Source organism: Wyeomyia smithii, chromosome 1 (genome assembly GCF_029784165.1).
Source record: "Wyeomyia smithii strain HCP4-BCI-WySm-NY-G18 chromosome 1, ASM2978416v1, whole genome shotgun sequence".
Classification (NCBI taxonomy): domain Eukaryota; kingdom Metazoa; phylum Arthropoda; class Insecta; order Diptera; family Culicidae; genus Wyeomyia; species Wyeomyia smithii.
This window is the reverse complement of record NC_073694.1, coordinates 34,256,317-34,273,235: the sequence shown is the minus strand read 5'-3', so window position 1 is coordinate 34,273,235 and position 16,919 is coordinate 34,256,317. Positions and strand designations below refer to the sequence as shown.

Below are 16,919 nucleotides of genomic sequence, written 5' to 3'. Positions count from 1 at the left end.
TACTTCTCAACAACCTCAAGAAGCAAAGGATGCCTTGCTTTCTTCAATAGTCGATACTGAGCTGGAGAACTTAAATGAAGATGATTCAATAACCTTAAATGAAGGCTACTACAGTCCTGATGAAGGATCTTATGGCGAGGATGAAACAGATGTCGAATCAGATTTAACATCATTTCTGCAAAAGTGGAGCTTAGATTTCAATATAACTCATTCTGCACTAAGCCCTCTTTTGGCTCGATTGTCACGATATGACCACTTGCTTCATGAGGATCCTCTGAGATTGCTTGCCACTGGCAGGGAACCTACAGAAATTCTCGAAATTCAAGGCAGTCAGTATTGGCATCATGGTCTTGGTAAGTCATTGAATATTGCTTGCAGCGAAGAAGTTTTAGCGATGCTTCATTTTCAGAAAAATGTTTTCGAGATGCTTTTTCAGATCTCGCAGAACCGCGATGTATCTTTATTACTCTAGGAACCGTTAATTTCAATTCATTCCATGGTTGTTTGAAATGTACAACCGTCGGAAAACGTCACAAGGAGTTACGTTTGAACGTGTATCCTACCAGCATTGCACCAAATCGAACGGATTCCGGTTTTCGCAAAAGAATCTATGATGGACATCACCAGATTTATAAGCTTCGCGAGAACTCAAAGATAAAGACAGTATTCGTGGAAACACCCCTACTAAGATTACCCATGGATATTGTAGAGGATGTAATCGTTAGTGATTCCTTACACTTGTTGCACCTGGAAATTACGAGAAGTTGCTCACGATATTCATAGATGGCCAACTATACCATAAAGTGGCCAAAAGAAACGGTTTCTAAAATTGACAAAATTCTAAGCACCGTTAAATTGCCATTAGAAATCCATCGTCAAGGGCGTGGACTACAACATCTAGGTCACTGGAAAGCCTCCGAGTGCGCATCTTTTTTAAACTACATTGAAATTGCGATCTTGTCCGAATTTATTGATAAAGAGCAATACGAGAACTACACTAATTTATTCTGTGCGGTGACAATTTGCTCAAGCAATTTGTATAAAATTTATCTCCCAGTAGCTGCACTTTTGTATGAGAATTTTGTGGAAAATTATGAAAAAAGTTTTCATTCAGTTTCAAGTAATCAGCACAATCTTATTCATATTGTTGATGAAGTGCGTCGATTTGGTCCGTTACCAACAATCTCGTCCTATACCTTTGAAAACCATCTTTACAAAATTAAAAAACTAGTTCGGTCCGGCCGCCTTCCACTCAATCAAATTGTTAATGGAATTACCGAACAACAACGTCAAAGACATGACGAAATTAAACTTCTGAAATATCCTAGGCTAGAACATGCTTGTCCCGAAGACAAGACGAAATTCTCTGCTTTCGGAAAATTTCACGTTGCAAACCAACTTCTCTGATATGTGGTTTCTCACGAAGAACCGTAAGGTTACTGCAATGATAAATGCAAATTTTGATGGTATTTTTGGAAGAGAACTGGTGAATACTCAGCCACGGTTCGAAAACCCGCTGATGTCACCCAATCTGAACGTTCTGTGCACTTTTGATGACAATGCTTACGAATCAGATATCCTTTATTCTCTAGACGACGTCTTATGCAAGCTTGTAGCTATTCCAATTCACAAAAAAAAACAGTGTTTATACCATTACAACACACTCTACCTTCGGTTTGATTCAAAAGAAATGAAAACAGGTTTGTCAAATAAAATTGTACTTTATCGAATAAAAAAAAACAAAGGAGTTTCAGATGCATTTGCAAGTATTCGAATTTAAGTTGAAGAGAAAACAAATCAATATGTGTGTAATCGTACCACTACGCATACTAGAAGGCCCAGGGTCGACGAGTTCCATCTGCACCATTTCGAGTTGCTCTATGTCATGTACATGTAATACTGTTGGTTCATAACTTTCCTCCTGCTCGATTTCGACTTCCTCCAAAACCTCTTGCTGTCCGTTGGGTTCACGAAGCTTTCGTTTACGTGCTGCAGGCTTGCGTGATCCACCAAGCTCCTGAAGTCGCTGCTTCGCGTTGCGCAAACAACGGTGTAAAAATGACGTGCACTCATCCATTGGAAACTCCGGGTCTGATTGCAGCACAGTCTGGTAGAATAGCTTAATTACGCCTTCAAATTTGCAGAATGGTTCCTTCCGTACCACTTGTTCTTGATCTTGAGTCGATTTACGCCCAGTTCCTGTCCAAGAGCATTCCAGAAGAAAACCGCGATCGAAAAAGAAATCCATTATCTGCAGACAAACTGATCCTCCTTTCCCCGTGTACCGCTGCCGGCCGTGCAGCTGACCAATCGAGGCGAGCACTGATTTTACGAACTCGTCCTTCTTGTTGTTTTCTTCCAACAAGTCCAATCCGCGTAAATCTTTCACTGGTTCCATTGGCATTTCCTTGACTTCGACAGCTAGCTGCTTGCACTGTGAATGTCCTGCACAACCAATCGCATCCAGTTTGGCATTGGCGTGAGCGAGCAAGCTCAAGCATTTGTTTAACTTTGCATCAGTTGCATCCGATGTACCCGAAGAAAATTCTGGTGCAGTCTGTGTTGTTTGCGAGGCCGCATCGCAAAATGTTTTCGCCGCAATATTTTCAGAATTTGTGCGAATTGTTTCGAAAAGCGCAGCTGCTGCTCGCTTGATGTGGTGTAGCATTTAATGGGCTGCATATTGGGCCAAAACCGGTTTTTAAACAGCACTTAAGTCGACTACAATGCCATTCTGCATTTAATTAATTGCCCTTATGACGAATATTGTGCTCTTTACATGCTGTTTTAATGACTTATTGGTTACCTGGGAATCTATGACAATATCTGGGAGACAATTGTCGTTTCTGATATTATCATAATATAAAAATGTAATGCACTCTATACGAATTCAAACAAAATCTATACATTTTCCTGCGCCAAACTGTGTTCAATTGGTTGCTGTGACGTCACGATCTCAGTACGCGAAAAATGTTGCTATCTAACACTTGCAACCGCGCTCATCTGCCACTCCCTTGTATATACCTTATTGGACTATGTGTGAGATACTTCGTTCTTTAGTTTCATCTTAATTCACAAAAAATCGTGAGTTCCGCAAGGTTGTAATATGGGGCCTTTACTATTTGCGCTATTCTTCAATGATGCAATACTACGGTTAGAAGTTGGCTTTAAGTTGGTTCGTACAATCGACCACTACTTGAAAATTGTAGCTTGATTTGGTACCCTCATCAGTTAACTTGGTATCTGGGGATCGAACATGTTCAGAAAAGATTTGTTCGACTTGCATTACGTGATCTATCCTGGCGTAAATTTAGTAGAGTATAACGGAAACCGATAACTATTTCTTTGATTGATCTCAATCACTCTGCTAAGACGCTCGTTGTAGATTTTCTAAATTTGGAAAATCTCCCACCGCTGTCGATTACTTGGCCTAGACACGCTCGAACGTCGTTGCAAAATCCACCAACGACGGCTCCCGGAAATCGCCAACTGAAGAACGTCGATTCCCGGCACGGCTCTAGATGGAACTCTGGCTTGACCGCCAACTCTGGCTGACAAAAGTTGTCACAACTTTTTCCAATTTTTATCACCTTTCCAAATTTTCGCTTACTTTGACTTTCTTTGACCGTCTTCTTTGATGGCTATTTCTAGACTATCCCTTCTCGATCTGTCACCTTCCCGATCTTGTTCTCTCTCTCTCTCTCACTCTCCTATCTCCATACCGGATACCAATTTTTCGTGCAGTGGCACAAATTGTATACAATTTTTTCTGGATCGTTTTCCCTCACTTCCTCCAGCGGTAACATTTTCATCGAATCTTTTCCGTATTTTTCGAAACCTAATTATTAGTTGAAATTGGTTTAAGGGTTAATACACTTACACTATGCTAAACAAAAATGCTAAATGAATTGGCAATCAAAAATAAACAAACAACAATTAACAGAAAAGAGCCAGAAAAACACTTAACCTACCTGACATACTAAAATGTTTACATCTGACATTTAATTTTACAAAACCCACACCAAAACGTCTTACATTCGTTACCGATCTTTTTTTTAAGATAAATGTCCGGTAACAGTTAAACAATTCAAATATTTTGTAAATTTTTATTATTATAAAGTCTACATTCTGTCAGATAAATTATTGTGAATGAAATAATATAAAAAAATCTCAACGTTTCATGCATTTTTGAGACATTTGGCATAAAAGAATGTCGATATAAACAGTTTCATGAACCAATTATGCATTTTTCCATCGATCAAAACAGTGAACTTCAACTGATTTAAGGCACTTGTCGAAAATCGTGCAGCATTCGCTACAAAGTGTGTATTTAAATAGTGTCAAAAAGTGGTTAATATTTAGTGTCATTAAAATGACATAGCAAGTAGTAGAAATAGCGTCAAAAATAACCAAAAATTCGTCAACAATGATTGAATGTTTCCAAAATTCGTCATAAAGTTGTCAAAACATTATGGAAAATCGTCAACATTGGTCGAATTACAATATTTTCCCCCTAATATTGAATCTATTTTTTGAACTTTTGTTATTCACCAAATTGTTTTAAATTTGACTTCAGTTATGTTCAGGCTGTTGAAATAAGCAATAATAGACATATTGCCGTTAAAACGAACGAAATCACGTTAGCTATAGAATAATGCAGATATGTGGATTCGAAAACTCGTGCAAAAGATAGATATTAAATGATTTCGCTTGTTCTAACGACCGGCAATTAACGGCAATTATAATTTTACTGTCGCAATGTAAAGTCAAAACTCGCCATCAAATGATGACCACATCGCAAACCGTAATCTACCCTAATTTAGAGCTGCGCGATCTGTCCAAACCGGTCGCTCACACTTGGGGGACTTTGAATAGCGTTTATTTTTCACTAGCAGGGAATTTTATTAAAGGGAAATTAATGACGGTTATATATCTAATAATCTCCACATGAGACAACCCTCTAGCAAGCGATGTAGAACACAATGATATAAATCATACGTCAACAAGTCAAACCCCTTCCCAAGACCGATCGCGGAGGTTTTTTGGGGGTAAGAGTTTTGCATCCTCATCGTGCTTAAAATAATCCCAAATAGTATACTTGCCACCACTGTTAGTCGCGATCGTCTCTGTCTCAAAGTGACATCCAAGTGAAAGCCGAAATAAGACGGTGTAATTCCGCAGATTTTATTCTGAGCAGACCAGCTTCCCGTCTAAGAACTCGGTAAGCCTAAGTTTACGCAAACATTTCACACTTTGCGGCCGAACTAGACAGAGACTTAGAAACAACGCTCCTGCTAGTTACTAAGCCTGGACGGCCGGCGCGGCGCATACTCGAAGCCAGGGCGTCCCTATTTTTAATGTTTGCCGACCTGTCACGGCATTCGCTTTGCTAGATGTCGGTGCAGTTGATCGAAAACAGGAAACCACGGGGCTAGGATTTGAGATGATTCTTTGTTTCTGTACGAGGATCTTGTCAACATATTTGCGCTTTCGGGACAAGGTTCGTAAATCATTCCGCTGCCTTCTGGTGGTTCTATTCCTCAACCTAGAGCGAGAAAGGCCATCTATGATAACTGAAGTAGAAATAAAATTATTGTAATTGGCAATTTTTTTTTGTTCTTTTTGCATATATTTTGTAATATGTAAGGTTTTAGTCGCTGATTTCTATCTAATTCAATGACACAATATACATCTATTAAATTTGGGATTCACCAATCGAATCTTATTTTTCAATCTACTGAATGAAAAGCCAAAAAAACAATTTCACGATAACATACCATATCGTTCCCTTCCGCGCGGGGGCAAACCCAATCATAACAGCCGACAGCCTATCTGACAATCAAACGTTATGTCTAGTGTCACTCATCTCCCGCGCTACATGGGCCACATCGCAGCGCAAATAGAACTGACAGGACGCCGAAATCCAATCAAATCTACATGGAAAGGGTGGGAAGGAGTGAGCGATCCAGCGAGAAAAAGGTTGTTGCTCACTTTTTTTTTGTTCATCTCAGTTTCCACATGAGCAAAATTATTAGCACTGCCGCAGTCAATGCCGTGTGTGTGTTGAGGGAAAAACCCGATCCCATTCCCGCAGAAAAAAAGAGGGAACTACCTTTGAGCGTGTGGCACGTGCCTGACAGGGGGTGACACAAAAGGATAACAAAACCCCGAACGCTGCCGATTGTTTTCCCAAACACTTTATCCAATTTAGAGCTGCGAAAGATTTAACTGCTTGTAATAACTTTGTAATTGGCTGGAGTTGCTTCGGCCTTTATGGTATTGATGAAAGGGGAAAGTGTTCGGTAGATAAGAATTGTGCTTTATTGTATTTGAGAAACCTGTGAATGGAATCAAAATCTCCACTAAACAAGCTTTGCCCGCCAGGACTAAAATTAGTTTACCTCCCATAACGATAACAGTATATGGACACTCAGAACTAAAGTGTCGACGTGATCAAGGTAGGTTTATTCAGCAAAGTGAATGCAAATAGACACTTCCTTCGAAACCGATCAATCTCCTCCCGTGGCAAATCGTTACACGACTTCCGACTGTTGGTAATTTTCCGCACCTCCTCGCTAAACGACGCGTAAACCCCCCCGGGTTGTTTGTTTTTCCGCCTTCCCAGCCGCAGTGCATCTATTTGCCGAACGCCGGGTGTCATTGCTCACGTTTTATTTGCACAGGTCACGTGTCCACAGCAACACACCGTCGTCGGTACTTATTCATCGTTTTGCCCGCTGCCCAGTTCTGGAAGTTCAACGATATTGGTTTTCACTGCATCCAGCCAGCGGGCGTGAGGCTGTCTTCAATTCGGTTTCAGCTCTGCAGGGTGCGAAGACACGAATCATCCTTGGCGCACGTGCCACACCGAATGATCTGTGAGCTCTTTCGGTGAGTCCAATTGGTTTTATGCCGGTCGTGTGTCAAGATTTGGGTTCGTTTGATTTTGTCAATATGTTGCACATCGTTTCAGTGCCCTGTGCTGATTAAATACGACTAGCTCTGAGTGTGGAAACAAGTTCTAGAATCTTTTGTTTTGCCCCTATAGCCATAGTTTATTTTAAACAAACTTTACAACAAAGTAATAAGCTTTATGCATTCGCCAATTAATTAAACTAGCTATTAGAGTTAATTCTCTATTCTCTGCCCAATGAAAATTCATCTCTTCTCTAAGCTCAAATTTTCGTTTAAAAATAACGCTAAGCTCCAAGTATTTGGATATCACATTTCTTGTGACGTCGTTCTATAAGCAAGTATTTCAAACATAGATCCCAAAAACAGTCGTGTTTTTTACGACTCGCACAGATAAGAGTGAAATTTTTCAGATATGTTGACTACCGTTCAAGGTTACACTTCCGTGATTTATGTTATTTTATCGTTTTAAAAAAAGCATTTACTAACAAAGAATACCAAGTTTTTATTTCGAAAATTCAAATATTTTGTTTCAATAAAAGAGAGAACTAATCGCTTTCTTCAAAAATGAGAGAAAAGAGAAAACTCAAAACGAGTTCTTCCGTTTTGCTCTTCCAAGAAAGACAATTGAATGGTTCAAGAATTTATATTGGAATTATTTGAATAGTTGAAGCCATAATAACTACATTCAAATATCATGATTCGCATGAATTGCGCCGACTTAGTCTCTTGATTGGTTGATCAAATTAGTTCAATGATCCTTTATATTCGTTCTAACGTCGATAAAGCCAATTAGGCATCCAATTAAGTTTTACAGCTAGTTTTAAACGCACATTTTGTGAGTTTTGTTTTTTTTTATTCGTCGACTATTGAATTTATTCAGCGATCTGGTTTCTATTGTTAGTTATACAAATTATAGAAACCAAGAACTTCTCTCTCTGGTTTTCTATGAAATTTCACTTATAGACTATGCTATCCATCCATTATTTCTAGTCGAATGCACTAACTGTTGTTCTCGTTTTTGATTGAAATATCTATTAGCCTATCCAAAAATGAGCTCAGACTAACAAAGACGCTTCTAAAAGTGAAATCACTTGTTTTAGTCTCTAGAAACGTGTTTTCGATGTTTTTAAAATTTTTACAGAACGCGCTTTGAAAAGCGGGTGGTCGTGGGTTCGAATCTCAGTAGAATCCGGGCATTTGGTTGTCAAAGGACTTTAACATGGATTTATTCCATACCCTTCCTTTAAGCTGAATTCTATAGTACAATTGCGCGAAGTGATTGCTCCTCACTGGGTTCTTCGCTTCTACGTTTGCTTACGGGAGAATTTCATTCAAATTTTTGAAGACTTTACGCATTTCCGACTTGGCATGGAACACCAAAATTCACAGGAAAAGTTAAAAAGCCATATTGTCGCCTCAGTAGAAAGTCGAATTCTTCGACTAGCGACATTCGATTTTTCTCTCATACCGTACATTATACTTAACGTCGGAAGTAATGCACTGAATAGCAAATCAGATGCGTTATACAGCGTACTACTTCCGACGTTAAGTATAATGTACGGTATGAGAGTAAAATCGAATGTCGCTAGTCGACAACTCCTATTTTCAACTATATGCATAATAATAAAAGAAACAAGCGTGTCACCAAGCTCCTCAAATTGAGCTCAATTTTTTGGAATGGTTGATAACGTCATTATGCAAAAATTCCAATTTTGGTGCCCATCGCCCCCTCCCCCCTCGCCCTGTGAGACCATCCCCCTCATTGAAAAAAGTGCAATTTTTCGTCAAAAAGTGTTGTATTCTTTCAGTTATAGCTTTAAAAGCATGTTGTCTTAAAATAAGTTGATACATGGATTTTGAAGAAAATTAATTGAGGCTTTAAGAAAACGAGTTTTAAGTGACAGTGTTGCCAGATATCTTGTTTTTGCATTTGAAAAAAGGAAATTGCATTTCACCAGTAGGTGGTCCAACCAACGAAGCAGATAATGGTAAAGGTGATTAGTTATGAAAGTTTTTAAAAATGTTATAGGCCAAAAAAAAATTTTTTTCATCTGTGAATATAACATATCTGGCAACACTACCGGTCAAAGTTGTTGATTTCTAGAATAATTTTTGTAGAATTGCGTTATTCAGAATTCTCATATACAAACCAGTTTCAGAGAAATTAGCAGAATAATAATAAGAAATGCTATAACTCGAATTTTGTTTATAATACTTCGGGGTGATAAGTGTTTTTATGTAAAATATTCTCAGGAACACGATGGAATTGTTTAATTTGTCAAAGAATGCAATTTCCTTTTTTTTAATGCAATAAGACTGTGGCTCAAAATTGATATTTTTTTCGGAATCTTCAACTAATTTTCTTCAAAATTTATATATCAATTCATTTCTAGACAACCTGGGGTGGCATTGTGCAGCTCGATTCGAACGATTTTCGCTATTTTCGAGTACGTCACATAATGCCAGTTTCGCTTTGAGCTCGAAAGGAGCTGTCATTGTCATTTGTCTTTCGGCTCATCTAACCCGCAAAGTCGAAAAAAAATACGAAAAAAGAAACATAACCCTTTCCCACCGAGCCCACACAATTGTGTAGGTAAAAAATGACGGATAACAAAACTTAAATCACAGCAATTCCTATATAAAAACTCTTGCTTGCTTCGGTTTCTTATTTTTCGTAGCAGCTACGAAGTTGACACTAGCATTGTGAGCAATAAAACAATGAACAAGACATTCAAAAAGCGAAAGAGAAGGTTTAGTTTAAGTCACCTTCTATCTACGCATTCATATGGGCCCGGTCGGAAAGGGATAACGCCCACCAGCGATCATTTTGTTTCGTTCGAGTTACTCGAAACGAAATGCGCAATGTCGCCCCTGCTTTTAAAGATAAAACTGAAAGAAAACAAAACTTTTTGACGATAAATTGCACTTTTCTCAAAAAAGGGAGGGTCTCACGGGCAGGGCTCTACATTTTCGAAACAAAACAATGAAACTAAACATTCCGCGCTGTCGATTCGATTCGAACAGTTTTATTCTCACTTGATTTCTTTCGGCTACTGTCATCAAATATCTTCTTTCTCTCTTTCCCGTCTGTTGTTTTCGGATCATTTCAAATGAAACTGATGTCTATTTCAATGGACGGAGAGAATGACGGAGAGAGAGACTCGTTCTTTCCTCCAGCGTCTCAATTGAAACTAGCACCGCATCGCGTCGCTTGATGATAGTTTTTCAATACCGCAAGCCGCAGTTCGAACGGCAATGACATCCAATAAACACGTCACGCTAGTTTCGATCAACATTTCAAAAATTTTTTCGCTGTTGTTAACTGGCGCTGCGTAACCACTTCGGATTGTGAAACTGGTGTTAGTGTCCTACGTTTCATATCGTCACGATTTTCTTTTCTCCTTCTTCCATATACTTGCGCGAAGTACTGTATGGAAGCCCCCTGCCCCCGTCAGCGCTCATTGTCATTTTCAATCGAGAATCGTCATGTGAGAGTGACGGTGATAATCTCCGCTTTCAATTGAAGTGCGTTTCATTGTCTAGCCCTTCATTAGTCAAAATCAATGCAAGAGCTTTCGAGTAGTTTTCATGTGAGTCACGAAGTGCTTAAGAATGATACAAAAGCTTTTCAATTAAAAGCGACGGGTCAAAGCGTCACCGTAACCTGATAATAGTCAATTGAAAATGATTTTGTCAGGCTCTGCTTACGGGGCGAGGGGTGAACCGATCTGCACCAAAATTGGGATTTTTGTATATTAAATCAATCATTCCGTAAAATTTGAGCCAAATCTGAAAATGTAGCGTACATGAGGTGTGCACACTTGAGATGGAATGACCCATAAGCAAATGTTGAAGTGACGATCCCGGCGAGTAAATGAAGAGGCGGCCTTTTGACGCACTTTCAAATTCGCTAGGGGCCCAAAACTCACTTGCATATTTTCCAAGTTAGGTTAACATGGTCTCCAAACAGCAAAGATTTCACTTACATCCCTTCCCTCTCCCCATCCGATTGCAAAGACTTGGCCACCCAGTCAACCACAACTCGTGTATCAATCAATGAAAATTATCGTAAATATATCTCAACGAAGTCGAAATCGTAAGGGAATCTAAACATATAAAAATGCAGTCTTGTCTGTCTGTCTGATCCATATAGGTTTTTATAGGCAAAAATATTTCAATGGTGGTTCGACACTCCTCCCTTTTCTCGTACTTTGGAAGGGGGGGAGGTCTCCCAGACAATTTAAACAGATATTGCAACCAGTTTTTCCGGATTAAAGCATAAAATAATCGGATGCCCAGGAGCCAAAAATCGACGCCATCCTGACGCCATTTTTTAAATTTAAGATGGAAACTTCCGGTTTCTGGAAAACAGCTGAACGTGACCTAATACCAATAGATACGGGTGTCTCCGGAACCAGAATGACGCTCAGAGGCCAAAAATTGTCTCCAAATGTCATTCCAGGTTTCGAAAGTGTTTATTCTGTGTGAGTTTGTCATATAGTTTTTCAGGTTTTCTGAAAAGTGTTTGCGATATTCTGGTGACGATATGGAATTATTTTCTATATTATTTGACACTTTTCAGCTTTTAGAAGTGTTTTTTCGCCTTTCCGAGCTTAATTGGTATAATTTTTCGCTCTTTTTTTCTTGCAATGTGTTCGCAGCTCTGAGCACATTTTGGGACTTGTTTGCTATTTTCAAGCGTGCTAAGATTTTTAAAATCATAAAAAATCTGCAACCTATAAAAAAGAACTTGTGAATTGACAAAAATCTCCGACCTGATAGCAAACTGCAAAGGCAAATAATAAAAAAAATGATATTCCCTCCAACAGTTGGTATGAGACAGCGGCAATCATGTTGAACTGTGTTATGCTTTGCGTTCAGTATAATATTTTTGTATCGATCTATACAAAATTATTATCTGAATTCTTTTCCATTGAATTCAATGATGCAATATACACCTATCAGATTTGGCTTTCATCAATTGGAACAAATTCAGCTCGGAATCAACAAATAAGAAATATTGAAAGGCCAATAGAAGTAAATAGTTTTGAGCAGAACAGATTATTTCGAGAAAAAAAATTTGAATAATTAAATATAAAAAATTTAACTTGTGTAACCGATTTCAAATTGCCCTATTAAATTTAATTCGAAGGACCACCCTAAAAACCCAATAATTGTCAAACATTCTATTATTCTTCAATCCCTTATGCAAATAAGTAATAAGACGCCTATTAAACTGAACGGTCGTAATTTCGTCTTGATCCGAAAGTCTCAGAAAGAATTTCGCTTACAATTCTGTATACAGGATCGATTTTTTTTTTTGGATCGCGAGTTGGAGAGTGTAATACGTTGGATTTAGAGAGGTAAATCGCGGAATCGTGACCCTGTTTCGGTGTGATGAGCGAGGCCGAAACGGGGCTGGAAGAAATTTCTAAGAGCGTGGCAGAGAGTGTGCTTGGCGTGTCCGACAGCTGGGAAGACGCTGTATTTCGGGAGTTGTGCCAGATCGATTTGTTGCAACGTTTAAGTTTTGAAGTTTTCAATCGTAAGGATCCACGCTATAAAAAGACAATGGTTGACCAACCGAAGCCCGATGTTCTGAGTGAAGCAGCATTGCGGCAGTTGATCACGGCTCTGAATAATATTGCCGTGAGAAATGTTCAACAACCGGTCCAACCAGTGGAACCGTTACCACGTCGTTTTGATGTTCGAGATGTGAAGGACATCGTGGTAGCGTTTGATCCTGATGTACCAACCACGCCAACTGCAGAACAATGGCTGGCGTCCATTGTAAAAGCGGCTCATCTATATGGCGGAAATGACGAGTGGAAGTTACAATGTGGAATATTGAATCTGCAGAGCGCGGCAAAACTGTGGTTTAGTGGAGTTACGGTTAACACCTGGGACGAATTTAAAACTGCGTTGGTCCGTGATTTTCCTACCTCGGTGGATGCGGTGGGCATTCATCGGGCAATGATGAACAGGAAAAAGCTGCCACATGAGAGCCTTGAAACTTACTTTTACAGCCATGTTGCGCTGGGTAAAAAGAGGCAACTGCCAGATGAAGCCACAATCAAATACATTGTCTTGGGACTCGAAGGAAAGTACGGAACGATTGCTCCGACGGCTTCCTTGCCCGACTTGCTCAAGCAACTGAAATGGTTGGCAGAAATGAAGGTTTTGAAGCCCGCCGACAGTAATGTGCGTTCATCATCTAATCGTCTAGTGAAAACAATGGGATCAACGAGTAGCGTCATGAAGTATTATCGCTGTGATGGTGAGGGTCATATGGCAGCCAATTGCAGTGAAAAAAGTTCTGGAAAATCGTATGCTAATTTTGAGTGCTACCGTTGTCATTAAAAGGGCCATATCGCTAAAAATTGTGGCAAATCGATTTCGAAACAGTCTCCTCGGGCAGTGCGAGAAATTCGTCAGCCGAGTAATTTTGTAAAGTCCGTAAAAATCGGCAATCACGATCTGGATGCCCTGTACGACTGTGGGTCTGCAGTGACAACTATTAAAGAGAGCTGCAGCGGTATACTTGAACAGAATGAACCTCGACCAGGACCGAGCGGCACTCAGAGAAACATGTACAGCATCCAGGCGTATGAACCGATCCTCGCTGAAGAGATAAACGTCGATGGCGGTGATGAACAACGAGAGAAGATTATTAAGCTGATAGAGGGTTATCGGCCATGTTTCGCAAAAAATTACAAAGAGATGGGAACGGCAAAAGAGTGTGAGTTAGTGATAGAGATGGTGGGTGCTGAAAAGCCAATCTATACGAGGCAATATCCGATGGAGTATTTGCGAGAAAAAGTGGTGGAAGAGACGGTAAACGACTTGTTGGTGGCAAATATAATTCAGCCTTCAACGTCACCTTATAACAGCCCAACAGTATTGGCGCGTAAGAAAAACGGTGTGTGGTGTATGGTGGTTGACTATCGTGCGATCAATGCGAAAACAGTGAAAGAATCCTGGCCTATGCCCGTGATCGAAGATTGCTTAAATCGGTTAGTTGGAGGACGGTTGTTTACTGCTGTTTATTTGTTTCGTGGCTATCACCAGATTCCGATAGCAGAAAGCAGCAGGAAATTTACGGCGTTTTCAACGCCGTTTGGGCATTTCGAACACCGCAAAATGCCATTTGGACTGAGTAACGGTAGTGTAGTGTTCCAAAAAATGATCGACACGGTAATTGCACCGCTGCGTTCGATCGGTTTCGTAGCGTATCTGGATGATGTGACCTTTGGTGGTCGGGATGTAGACGATATGTTGGCAAAGTTCGAAACATTATTGAAGAGATTAGCAGATTGTGGATTAACAGTGAATCTTGAAAAAACGCAGTTCCTGAAGAATACCGTGAACTTTTTGGGCCATGAAGTCAGTGAGGGGGAAATACGACCAGGAAAAGAGAAGATTTTGGCAATTAGTGAATTTCCTGCACCAGTCCGCAATGTTCGAGAATTTCTGGGATCAGCAAACTATTTTCGTCGGTTCGTGAGAAAGTTTAGCATTATAGCTGAACCATTGACCCGATTGACGAAAAATGAAGTGGTGTTTGAGTGGGGTGAGGCTCAACAGGCTGCTTTTCAAACCTTGAAGGAAGCGCTGATGAGTCGCCCAGTTGTGGTGATGTATGACCCAGACCGGAATATCGAATTGCATACGGATGCCTGTTCCCATGGACTATCAGGCATTCTGCTTCAGCAAATGGGGGATGGTCTTCATCCTATAAGCTACTTTAGTAGAAAAACGTCACCAGTTGAATGTCGAAAGTATAGCTACGAATTGCAAGAACACGATTACGAACTAGTACATAGAAAGGGTGAAAAAATGAGGCATGCAGACTGCCTGAGTAGGAATCTTGTGTGTGAACCGGAAGCCGAAGAACCTGAGCCAGTCTTGGCACATGTAATGGAAGTAAACATCGAAGAGGACCACTGGTTAAAGCTGCTTCAGAGAGAAGACCCGAAGTTGTTCGATATTATGAAGATTTTGGTGAAACCTCCGGTGGAAAATCGGGATAAGCAGATTCACAAGGAATATGTTCTGAAGGATGAAGGTGTTATGCGGAAGTGCAAGGATGGACTGAAGTGGGTAGTGCCGTCACGTGCCCGGTAGCGAATCGCCCAAAATTTCCACGACGATCTGGGCCACAAAGGAACCGAGAAGGTCTTAGAGGTGGTTCGCAAAGTTTTCTGGTTTCGACGAATGAGAAGCTATTGCAAACGGTACATCGGCTCTTGTGTGCACTGTGCTTATGTGAGAGCTAAAGGTGGAGCCAAAGAAGGTTTGCTGCATCCGATCGAGAAAGTGGCAGTACCATTCGATACGATCCATTTAGATCATCTTGGTCCATTTATTATATTGTTTGTCGACTGTAGCGGTTAATTTTGTAGATTTATCGGCTTAATCAGTCCGTGTATAGAGGCAAAAACGATTTTTTGTTTCTTAATCCGACAGTTTCGGTGACTTTATTTCACCTTTTTCAAGGAGTCTAAAAATATACAATACGTGTAGTTTTCCTTTTTCTGTTACTGTTTTGAGTTTTTTGTATGTGTTTGTACTTACAGAAAAGATTATCGATTTTCTTAAATTTAAATTCGACTGTTTCTTAACAAACTGTACTCACTGCATATGTCACTATTTTTGTGTGCACTATACTGTATAACAGTTATCACTTTTTTCTAGCACTGCTTTTTCTAGCACTATATAACTTCGAGCGGTATTTAAATAATCAGAGCAATAGGTTTTGTGTCTTTTCCAGTAGTCTACAATTTCTTGACAGTTTGTTGTGAGTGTGTTGGAGAGCTACGCTAAAACTTTAGATTGTGGTTGCATATTGGTTGTCGTGTTTATCGGTTTTGCTGTGTGTGATATTTCTAATTGTGTGTATAATACCAGCATATACCGTGTTGAGTCCCTCAGTGTCTGTGCGTTTGTTGATACTATTTTCTGTGTTGGCAATATGGCATACTTCTATAAACGGTAGAGCGTGTGGTTTATCGTGTCTGTCTATAATTTTCGTTTGGTGAAAATCGAATCTGTGATTTTGTGTGATGCTGTGGTACATTAGTGCTGTTTTTTCTTTTAGTGAACTAATTTGTGGATCTGTTGCGTTGTAGCCTTGTTGTAGTAGTTTGTCCCAAGTGTTGTAGTACGTTCGGTGTTCGCTGATTCTTGTTTTAAGCATGTTTGTTGTCATTCGTAGACGTAGCAGGCGTCGCAGTTTTTGCATGTTATCTTGTATATGACGTTGTTTTGGTGCTCCTGGGGGACGGGGTCTTTAACTTTTGTGAGTAATTGTCCAACTGATTCTATGTTGCGGTGTGCTAGTCGTATGTTTTTGTATTCGTTGTTCAGGTGTTTGTCGATTCGGTCCGACAGGTATGGAATGTATGGTATTGAACGGTAAGTATATTTCAGGTTTTCATCGGATGATTCTTGTGGTGTACTAATGTTTTCTTGCCTGCGGTTTATGAGTCGATTTTGGGTAGTTGTTGAGACTCAATTGTTGATGGATGATACGGGCTTTGTCGGCGTCTTGTAAATGAGTGGATAATTTGTCGACTCGTCGATTGAAATTTTTGGCCATGTTTATTTTTTGATGGAGCGGGTGGAACGAGTTATAATCCAAGAACCTGCCACTGGCTATCGGTTTCATATACCATTCTGTTTGAATTTTTTGGTTTTCCTGTCTTATCAGTGTCATGTCTAGGAACGGTAATCGTTTGTTGTTTTCCATTTCATATGTAAATTGAATATGTTCATTATAGCTGTTGAATGTTTCTAGTACATGGCCTATTTGACTTTCAGGAATTGCTTGTAGGAGATCGTCTACATATTTTTTGATGAACGGAGGTTTGAAATTTAATGACTGTGTTACTGTGTCTAGTAGCGTTTCAATAACTAAGTCTGCTATTATGGGCGAGAGATGATTCCCCATTGCAGCTCCAAACACTTGTTGGAAATGTTGTTCGTTGTACTTGAAGTAACTTGAT

At 39.8% G+C, this 16,919-nt stretch overlaps 2 protein-coding genes across 3 annotated transcripts in view; one reads left to right on the top strand and one right to left on the bottom strand.

Moving 5' to 3' along the window:
- LOC129718372 (cytochrome P450 4c3-like) overlaps positions 1-16,919 on the bottom strand; it is a 115,584-nt gene that overhangs the window by 63,225 nt on the left and 35,440 nt on the right. The gene's annotated exons all lie outside the window — the stretch shown is intronic.
- LOC129718373 (pituitary homeobox homolog Ptx1) overlaps positions 13,996-16,919 on the top strand; it is a 166,139-nt gene continuing 163,215 nt past the window's right edge. The window contains exon 1 of the mRNA XM_055669109.1: positions 13,996-14,077. The gene's annotated coding sequence lies outside the window, so the exon portion shown is untranslated. The remainder of the gene's footprint in view (positions 14,078-16,919) is intronic.